Consider the following 11,683-nt stretch of genomic DNA (forward strand, 5'->3'; position numbering starts at 1 on the left):
TTGGGAGATTGTGTTGCCACTTTTCAACATATTGGTTCAACCACTATTGGAATACTTTGTGCAATTCTAGTCTCCCTGCTGTAGGAAGGATATTGTGAAAATTTAAAGGGTTCAGAAAAGATTTACAAGGATGCTGCAAGATGTCGCAGGGTTTGAGATATAGGGAGAGGCTGAATAGACTGGTGCTATATTCCCTGGAGCGTTAGAGGCTCAGAGGTGACCTTATCAAGGTTTATCAAATCATGAAGGGCATGGATATGGTAAATAGACAAGAGCTGTTCCCTGGGGTTGGAGAGTCTAAAACTGGAGGGCATAGGTTTAAGGTGAGAGGGGAGAGATTTAAAAGGGACCTAAGTGACAACTTTTTCATGCAGAGGATAGTAAGTGCCAGAGGAAGTGGTAGAGGATGGTATAACTACAACGTTTGAAAGGCACCTGGACGGTATATGAACAGGAAGGGTTTAGAGGGATATGCGCCAAATAGGACTAGATTTATTGAGGCTATCTGGTTGGTATAGACTGGTTGGACCAAAAGGTCTGGGTCCGTGCTGTATATCTCCATGACTGTATAATAGAAGTTGGCCAATTGGCCCAATGTGCCTGCACCAGTCTGTTATGTAGTGTCAATTTCCGGTCTTTTTCTCATTTTCCTGCACACCATCACTATCCAAATAACCATCCAATGCCTTCTTGGATGCCTCAATTGAACCATATTTACAGACAGTGCATTCCACATTTCAGGCAGAGCAACACAGTGGCTCAGTGGTTAGCACTGCTGCCCCATGGCAGCAGGGACCCAGGTTTAATTCCACCCTTGGTGACTGTCTATGCAGAATTTGCAGATTCTCCCCATACCTGCATGGGTTTCCATCATGGACCACCCACTGGAAATGCAGGGTTACAGGGAGAGGGTAGAGGCATAGGTCTGGGTGGGATGCTTTTCGAAGCATAGGAATGAACTTAGTGTGCTGATTGGTCTACTTCCACACTGCAGAGATTTTGTGATATCCCAATTAATCATGAGAATAAGTTTTCCTTAACATCACCCTTGCTTCATTTGCATATTACTTTAAATCTATTCCCTCTCATTCTGGTTTCTTTTGCAAACAAAACAGCTTCATCCTATGTGCTCTGCCCCTCTTAAATAAATCTTCTCTCTGTTTTCTCTGCAGGGAGAATAGTACTAACATCTTCAACATGTCCTCATGCCTGAAGGTTCTCATTCCTGGAATCATTCTTGTTAATGACTTTTGCACTCTCAAATGCATTTGCATCTTTCCGATAATGGGATGCTCACATATGTAACAATGCTCCAGCTAAAGTTGAAAAGGTGTTCATCATCACCTCTTTACTCTTGAACTCTATGACCCTGTTAATAAAACCAAAAACAATGTACGCTTTATTTCCTGCTGTCTCCACTTGTTTTGCCACTTTCAATGATCTGTGCACACATACACCCAGGTTCTGCTGTTCCTCTACCCCTTTTAAAATTGTATCACCAAATTTATGTTGACTTTCAGTATTCTTATGACTAAAAGGCATTACCTCACACTTCCGCCGGCGCCTCTGCATTGAACCTCACTCACTACCTATGTGCACACACCACCAACGTTTGGAGTTGCACGCTATATTCACAGTTTACAATCTTTTCAAGCTTCATGTCAGCTGAAAACTTGGGAAATTGTCCCTGCACACTAAGACACAGATAATTAGGATATATCAGGAAAAGTATTGGTCTCAATTACCAAATCTGTGGAGGTCCACTGCAAACTTTTCACCGGCCTAAAAAATATCCAATGGCCATTATTCCCTGGTTTCTACCACTCAGCCAATTTTGTATTCATGTTGCTAATGTCCCTTTTGTATCATGACCAAGGTGAAAGGTAAAGTTGCCACAGTGTTAGCAGTCTAGAGGGCCGCTCTCTCATTAGAGGAAGTCAATTGGCTCACCATGTCTCAGGCACAGGGAGAAGTTGGTGGGAGCTGTTCATAGTAACCTTAGCCAGAGTGGGAATTGAGCCCAAGCTGTGAACATCATTATGCATTGCAAACCCCCAGATCATCTCCTCTGCCCTGAAGCTCTTCAACCATGTCTTGAAACAGACTACCACAGCCATATCTGCTTTCTCAGAGCTTGCCTCCGCAACCAACTGATCACACATGGACTCCGGACTACATTCAAACCAGCACAGTTTGGATCCAACAGGACAACCAGTACAGACAACAAATTCAAAACCACCAGCTACGGTTCTCCAGGATCCTCTGCTCCACGCTCGCAGCCAAGTGCCGCCACCTAACCTCTCTACAGTCAGCTATGCCTCAACCGAGGGCCACACCCTCTCAGAGCTGCAAAGGACCCCTTCTGTATATCCTATATCATAAGAAGAATTCATACTCTCAACAAACAGTATTTCTACACCATTTCAAACATCAAGAACTGTAAGTACAACAAACTTTTATATACCTACCTCCATAACCAGCATTCCTCAAACATTCCAGAAGCTTCCCCACTCTCTGGAACTGCTTGGCCGCCATTAGCCACGAGGCCGGTACAGTCACCATCCCCACAGAGATCAATGACGTCACTTCTGCCTCCATCACGCTGCTTCTGCAGCCACTTCCGCCACTAACAATTTCACATGCACCACGTGTGACATCACTTCTGCCCCTCACGTAATCACTGACGTCACGCATTCAGCGACTTCCACCCCTTCCCCCCCACCCCACTGCTGTCATCGCCACCACTTCCGCCCCCACCAACACCACTCACCTGCATACGTCCCCCACAGATTGCACTGTTACCATCACAGCCTCCCAGAACCCTGAGGGGAACATCACCCCTGCTAATGAATCCACCCCCATTCCACCTACTACTCCCACTCCAATTAGAGGCTCCGCCCCCACTCCCAGCTCCACACCTATACCAGGTCCTAGCTCCCAGACCTGCCGGGTTTTCACCAGTCCCCCAGACCTCCTGCTCACTGAGGACGAATAATCAGTCCTCAGCAAAGGCCTTACTTTCATCCCCCTCCATCCACGCATCAACAAATTCAATACGCGTCGTGACGTGTATAAATAAAAGGCCTCATTCCTGATGAAGGGCTTTTGCCTGAAACGCCGATTTTCCTGCTCCTCCGATGCTGCCTGACCTGCTCTGCTTTCCCAGCACGGCTCTAATCTTAACTATCTGGCCAACTGAGGTAACTGACACAAGTTTCTCCTTGAACGAGAAGTCTCCTTAATGTTGTATTTCTATGTTCTGTACAATTTAATTTTGTTTATTCACTTCATTTAATCTTTCTTCGTCCAGTTATCAATATTTAAATTTATTGCATATTCTTGGCCCTGACTGCACTCACCTTTGTCTTTTTCTCACGTGGCATCCGAAAAAATGTCATCCAAATGCATGCACATCACATTCACACTATTAACATGTGATGCATTATGAAAATGATAATTAGTGTTTTCAAAGACTTCAATAAAGTTGATTGAAAATGGTCTTCCTGATAAAATTCCATTCTATTTTTGTTATATTACAAATATACAAACAAAGAGCACAAGTACACCATTTGGCCCATTAACCTTGCTCTGCTATTTTATAAGATCTTGGCTATTCTGATTTTAATCTCAGATTCACATTCCATTGACAACCTTTCAACCCCTTACTTACCAACAATTTATTCAAATTTGCTTTAAAACTATTTAAGTTAACTAACTCCGCTTCTACCTCCTTTTGAGGAAGAGAGTTCCAAAGACAATTAGATTAGATTAGATTACAGTGTGGAAACAGGCCTTTCGGCCCAACAAGTCTACACCGACCAGCAACCACCCATACCCCTACATTTACCCCTTACCTAACACTACGGGCAATTTAGCATGGCCAATTCACCTAACCTGCACATCTTTGGACTGTGGGAGGAAACCGGAGCACCCGGAGGAAACCCACGCAGACACGGGGAGAACGTGCAAACTCCACATAGTCAGTCGCCTGAGGCGGGAATTGAACCTGGGTCTCTGGCGCTGTTAGGCAGCAGTGCTAACCACTGTGCCACCGTGCTGCTCACAATCTTTTGAAAGAAAAAAGATTCACCTCACTTCTATTATAAGTGGACATCCCTTCATTTTTAAACCGTAACCCCAAATTCTAGATTTTCCCTTAAAAAGAAACAACCTCTCCACATTACCCCATGAAGATCCCGCAGGATTTTAAATGTTTCAATACAGTCACCTCTGACTCTGACAGATACAAGCCAAATCGGTCCAACATTTCCTCATGTTTTCTGACTGGCAGACAAAATTCAAGACAAAATTCTGGCAAAGCTTCTCTGAATTGCTCCCAGTGCATTTATATCCTTCATTTGTAAGGTGACCAATACAATCCTCACTCCTCCAGATGTGGTTTCACCTGTGCTCTGCACAACTGAAGTACAACCTCTGTGTTTAGTTCCTTTACAACTGATGACAATATGGTATTAGTTTTCTAATTATATTCTGCTTCTCCATGCTAGTCTTTGGCAACTTGTGCACTAGGATTCCTATATCTCTCTGCACCTCAGAGCTCTGCAATCATCATTATTTAGATAACATGCCTCTTTTAAATTCTTCTTGCCAAATGGACAATTTCACCTTTTCCCACATTATACTCCATTCTCCAATCTTTCACCGCTCACTTAACTATATGTATTTTTTGTAGTTTTCTTCCTATCTTTAGATCAACAGATAATTTGGCAACCATACCTTCCATTCTAACGTCCAAGTGATTTAATTAAATTGTGAATAGTTAAGGAGTTACTAGCCCCATTAGAAGTAAAATATTCTGTAGACATATTAACAACTAAATAAAGGTCTGTAATTTTTGGTTTTCCATCTCTGCCCATTTTTGAATATAGGAGTTACATTTTCTATGTTCCAATCTAATGGGACCTTCCCCAAATCTAGGACAATTTTGGACTATTAAGAACAATGCATCAAATATCTCACAATCCACTTCTTTAACAACACTGGGATGTATTCCATCAGAAACCAGGCACTTGTTAATAAAGTTCCAACAATTTACTCAGTACCATTTATCTAGTAATTGCCATTTTCCCAAGTCCATCCCTGTTTTATAATTCCCAATTACTCCTGGGGTGTTACTGTTGTCCTCTGTATTGATGACTGATCCAAAATACCTATTCAATTCATTTGCTATTGTTTAATTCTCAGACTCACTTTTTGTTAGGCTAGCAGTCATATCGTTAACTTTTATCATTAAATATTTATAGAAACTCTCACTATTCCAGTTTGATATTTCTGGCGAGCATTGTCTTGTACCTCTAACACCAGCCTTCTTATTAATGTTTATGTCATTCTTTACTGTTGTTACACCTAGTCCAATCTTCTGACCTGCCACCTGCCTTTGCACAAAAATATGCTATTTCTTTATATTTGATATTACTTTTTACTTTTGTAGTTAACCACTTCCTACAGGTTATGTTATGTAATCTTTGAGCAAAGATTCTATTTTTCTACTACCATTGTGTTGAGCTGACTGCTCCATATCAATATACATTACAATAACACAATAATTTAGACTCAGCATTTATTGCCCATGCACAGTTTCTACCCATCTGTTTGCCTCCTGTTCATGTGTCTATCAAGATATACCTTAAACGTTGCTAAAGTACCTGCTTCCATCACCCCCACTGGCAGTGTGTTCCGGGCGCCTACCACCCTTTGTGTGAATAAGTTTCCCTGCACTTCTCCCCTAAAATCTCCCCCCTCATCTTGAACCTGTGCCATCTTGTAGTTGACCTTTCCACTCTATGAAAAAGTCTAACCACTCTATGTACACCTGTCTGTATCAGATTTCCCCTCAGCCCCCATTTTTCCAGTGAAAACAATCCAAGTTTATCCAACCTCTCTTCATACCTAAAATCCTCCAGACCAGGCAACTTTCTGGTAAACCTTATCTGCACCCTCTCCAAAGCACCCGTAATCCTCTGCTAGTGTGGTGACCAGAAAAGAATGCAATATTCCTAATGTGGCCCAACTAAAGTTTTGTACAGATGTAAAATAATTGCCAACTTTTATATTTGATGCCCCTTCCAATGAAGGCAAGCATGTCATATGCCTTCTTGACCACCTTATACACCTCTGTTGCCACTTCCAGGGATCTATGGACCTGGACACACAGATCTCTCTGCTTGCCAATGCTCCTAACAGTTCTCCGATTTATTACTTTCTTCGCACCTGAGTTTGATCTTCTAAAAAGCATCACCTTGCATTTGTATGAAGTAAACTCTATCTGCCATTTCTCTGCCCAAATCTATAATCTATCTATATCCTGCTGCATCCTTTGACAATCCTTCTCACTATCTGTAACTCGCCAATTTTGTTGTCATCCGCAAACTTACTATTCAAACCACCTGTATTTTCCTCCAGACCATTTATGTGTACAAAAAACAGCACTGATCCCTGCGGTTACCACTATTTACTGTTCTTCATTCCGAAAAGCACCCTTCTCTCTCTGTCCTCCATGATCAAGCCAGTTCTATAACCATCTAGCCAGCTCATTCCGTATCCTATGAGATTCTACCTTTTGTATCAACCTGTCAAGAGGTACCTTATCAAGTGCCTTACTAAAACCCATGTACGCAACATCCAGGGCTTTTCCCTCATTAATCTTTCTGGCACCTCCTCAAAAAACTCAATCAAGTTGGTGAGACATGATCTTCACTGCACAAACCCCTGCTGCATAACATTAACAAGTCCATTGTCTTCCAAATGTAAATAAATCCTATCTCAAAGTATCATCTCCAACAGCTTCCCCACCGCTGGCGAATGTGTCAGTGTTTACCACAACAAGAACAAATAAATTACTTTAAATAACGATTCTTGAGTGTTGTTTCCACAACTTTAGCTGAAAGTTATTCCTGACATTGGTGATTCAGTGAATAGTAGAATTTCCAGGAATCAATCCAATTTCCTGCCTTTCTAGTTTAAAACTGTTCTTCTATCACCACTTATGAGTAATTTTAAGAGATCACTTTTATGTTCACTTTAAAATCACTTTTGAATTTTTTTCTGTCAGAGCTGAAGATTCCATGTTTCTCTATTTGTTTGTATTAACTCACCAGCCGTTGTACTATCGAAGCTTCCTTCTTCAATAAAATCTGAGGCAAAATAACTATTCAGTATCATCTGTTGATTTACCTTCTGAAGCCCAATCTTTTCTCAATTCTTCTTTTATTGTTGACAGGCCTGCAGAATATTTTATATTTTTAACTTTAATATATTCTTTCTTGGCTTTTCTAATCAACTATTGTATCTATTTCATGAGTTTTTTCCATAAACATTTCATTGCAATATTTATACCATTTTTTTACTTTACACCTATTTTGAATCAAAGTTATGGTGGATAATCTGAGAGAAATGACTTTCACAGTTGTATATTAATGCTAAAAATCAACTTTGGCTCAGTTAGTAAATCTCAGCTCTCTAAGTCAGACACAAAGTAAGTGAAAGAAAAGAAAATTATGAAGTCTCAAACAAACACACTGTTCAGTATGACTACGACTCTCTAGCAGATTAGTCAACATTTGAAAAGAAAATTAAGACAGAATGTAAATCTTTCGTCAGAAGTTTCTGAATATAAATATGGCACTACACCTTTGGTATTTCCTTCATGCTTTGCTTTAAGAAAAGCAGTTGAGAAAAGTTCATTCCTGCTTTACCAGTTCACAATTCCGTATGTTAGGTATCTGTTTATGAGCTTCCATCAGAATTTTTCTGATCATAATGTTCTGTTGAAGGGCCAACTGAAATCAATAACCTGTAATTTTGTTTTGTATTCTGTGTATTCCCAATATTTTATGGCTTTATTAGTAATATAGTTTGTTTCATAAGCCTCGTTCCATTTTGTGGTCAGATGTTCAAATGGCCATTAAATCTCTGTGGAGCGTGTATCTAAATTATTTTTTTCTTCATTTACCAACATAATTCATCATTCTACCTCTAGAGGTCACTCTCTGACTACCTAGTGCTTCACTATATTCCAGAAAAATTCAGCGTGGGAGTTAAAATAAACAACCCATCTGGTCTGACGAATTTGTGTCAGTGTTTACCACAACAAGAGCAAATAAATTACTTTAAATGGCAATTGTTGGGCTTTGCTTCCACAGCTTTAGTTCGAAGTTTTTCCTGACATTAGTGATTCCGTGAACAGTAGAATTTCCAGGAATCAATCCTTATTTCATGCCGTTATAGTTTGGAACTGTTCTTCTATCACCACTTTCAGTAATATTAAGAGATCACTTTTATGTTCACTTAAACATCACTTCTGAAATCTTTTCTGTCAGGGCTGAAAATCCCATGTTTCTCTATTTGTTCCTTGTAACTCAGGTGCCTGACAGTGGAGTTGAGCCTTGTGACTCCTGTTTGCTGGAGCTCACATGTACCCTGGCATTGCAAAGAGCATTCAGGCACAACACTATATGTGTATGCCTCTCTAATATAGTGTTCTCAAGCCTACATCACATGTTTCTCTTTCTATGATTTACTGATTTCTGTCCGAGTAACATCACTATTTACATGGACATCACTAATCGACGCTGTAATTGGTGATGTATAAACTTTCCAGTACAGTCATTATATATACGTGACAATAAAGGTTATTCTATACTTGTATCTCAATACGCTATAGCTAATGCTTATGAACCATCCCTAATTGTTTTTGAGTACTATGACTACCCTGCTTTTGTCACACCCCATTGTAGTTATGGGTATGTTTGCCGAGCTGGGAAACTGATTTACAGACATGTTGTCCCCTGTCTAGGTGACATCTTCAGAAGCTCTGCTGTACTGCGTCTTCTGAAATTTATTTGATTTCATTTCTGCTATTTCCAGTTGCCAGTTCCGGTTGTTCGTTGTAATGGGCGATATATTGGATCTTGGTCCATCAACAAGCACATAGATCTAGACCCAATATACCGACCACTACAACAAGCAACCAGAAGTAGCAGGAACAAAACCAAATACATTTCAGAAGACACAGTACAGCAGTGTTTCACAGGAGGCTCCTAAGCACTGAAGATGTCACCTAGAGATGGATGAAATATCTGCAAATCAACTTCCCATACCCACAACTATGACAACTGGCACCCGAGTTGCAAATCTTTACGCAAACCTTTGGCACACCCTTCCACACTTTTCATTGAACCGGAATCAAGCCTTTGTAATATTAATAGTTGGGAAATTATGTGCTGCCTACCACAGGTGAAATTTGCAAAATTGCTCTTTGTGTGTCTTACTGCAAGTTGGCAATGACACTCTTCTTTTGGCTTACTCTCTTTGCTTGAGTTAAGAGACATCTCTGAGAAAAAGTAATTCAAAGATACCAATGCATTTCTTTCAGCCCAAATGATCCACAATAGTGCTTGAGCTTTTGTTATTTTGATGTTTGATAATTCATTATTTAATTATTTGGTTATGTTAAGATTGTACCACTTCTTATTCAGTTCTTTTGAGATGAGGTACTGTGCAACACAGTTTTTGTCTGGCAAGTAAAACTAGTATCTTCTGCATCTAAGTATATATTGTGGATAAATAAATCATCATGAATGTTTGATCAGAATATATTTACGTGATTATCTCTCACCAATGTTTTATCAGTTAGTAATAATTTGTTCTGGATATTAAATATAATAATTAATATTCTAGGGGAATAGATTTTTAAATCTAGTGATATAATTGGTGATTTGAATGTATTTCCAGTAAACTGAAACTAACAATCTTAAATGTGTCAAGTGTGGCAAAAACCCAGAATTTGCTGGAATGGAAATTTATAGCAAACTCCAAGAGTTGGAAATTTTCCTGACCGGGCAGTGGAAAATGTTTTTAAATTGCAAATTGCTGGATGTATAAGTTGATAATGATATGAATGTGGACTGTCTGGATCTTTGATGAACTAGAAGGGCTGACAGTTTATTTCCTTGACTACTGAAATTCAACGATACAGAGAAAACAGGAATGATGGGAAAGGGAACAATGTCAGGTGTCATTGAGGTATCACACTGGAAATCAAGCTCTACTATTCCCAGAGTTGTCTCAAAAGTTAAAAGCATTTTTTTAAAAAATGCATAAATATTCCCTAATGTACCTGATCTTTAGACCCATGTTGATAGAAAGCATGGATCAGGTTTCTGTACTTTAACAAGAATTGTTATCTATTACAAGTAATAAGATTCTAGCTACAGGTAAACCATCATAAATTCTGAAGAAGGGCTTATGCCTGAAACGTCGATTCTCCTGTTCCTTGGATGCTGCCTGACCTGCTGCGCTTTTCCAGCAACACATTTTCAGCTCTGATCTCCAGTATCTGCAGTCCTCACTTTCTCCTCAACCATCATAAATTGTCAACGTATAGCAATACTAATTAAAACTCTAATCCACTATAAACATACCATTTTACACAAACACATACACACATGAAAGTTGAAGGGAAAAACTGGGAAACAGTTCAGTACTTCTTTATTCTCAAGATCTGTTGAGCAGGCTCTTGCTTCTCAGCTTTCATTTTCCAAATTGGTTTGCAAGAGGCACAGAGTGGTTAATTGACTTTAAAAAGTTCTCTGATTTAACGATAAAAAGTTACAGCTTACAGTAACTACTTCAGGAAAGAAAAACTGTTTTTTTTTTCAGGTTTAAAGTGGCTTATTGCAAAGAACAGAGAGATAGCTCTGAAATTGATAGAGATCCGATCACTTCTCTGTATCTTCTTTCCAGCCCTTGGCTGTTAAGGTACCTGAGAACTAATCACGTGATAAGTCTATGAGGGGGCAAGTGGAACAGTATGGTTGTCTCTGGGAGGGGAGTGATTAAGAATGATCATCACAGTGGCCTCCACGGAGGGATTGTAAAAGAGCAGGGTGGGCAGCATTAAGTATAATGTGTGATGAGGCTGCTCATTCTGACAAGGTTATGTTGTCCTTGATTTTTTTCAGTGAGGTTGCAAATGGCCAAGACTCTGCAAAGTCTGAGAGTTGGATAGATTTTAAGGCCCAGTTGTTTACAGCTAACAGATAGTGCCTCAGGCAGAAAGCTTTCACGTTTAAAAGAAAACTTGTGTAATAAAAGGCAAGTGGCCATTTCACCAGCTCTCACAGTTCAGCAACAGTGTGTGTGTGTGAAGAAGCTGCCACTCTCCTTCCTCTCTAACTTCAAACCTTTTGTGCCAAGGGGTGTTTACTGGGATTGTTGCAGGTATTTTGGAACAGCATCATTAAGTCGGGATAGCCTGTCGTGTTCGGTAGGATAAGTTATTTCAGTGTTCTATTTTCCATTCTTTGTGTTTCATTCAGTAATCTTGTAAATAAATTCTGTTTTGTTTATAATTATGTAGTCTCTCCAGCTGATTTTCTCCTGGAATATCTACTGTACACATGCTTAAATCAAATAGAAAAGTTAGGGTCTGAGCTACCTTCTTGAAGTATTTTGAGGGGACTGGCTTAGTCCATAACAAATGTCAGAACTCAAGAGGCAAGGAGGAAAGTTAAGGAAAGGATCAATGTCATAAGTCTCTACCCAAGAGCAATGGGTGGAAATGGGCTACTGGGTTAGAGTGATGTGAAAGGGCCAATGGAGACTCTGTGGGGCAGGAGTGGGGTGAAAGGTTAGTACCTCAAGGACCTGGCACAGCCTAGTG

Source organism: Chiloscyllium plagiosum, unplaced genomic scaffold (assembly GCF_037043375.1).
Source record: "Chiloscyllium plagiosum isolate Xiang-an unplaced genomic scaffold, Cpla_swu_hap1 HiC_scaffold_1, whole genome shotgun sequence".
Taxonomy (NCBI): Eukaryota; Metazoa; Chordata; class Chondrichthyes; order Orectolobiformes; family Hemiscylliidae; genus Chiloscyllium; species Chiloscyllium plagiosum.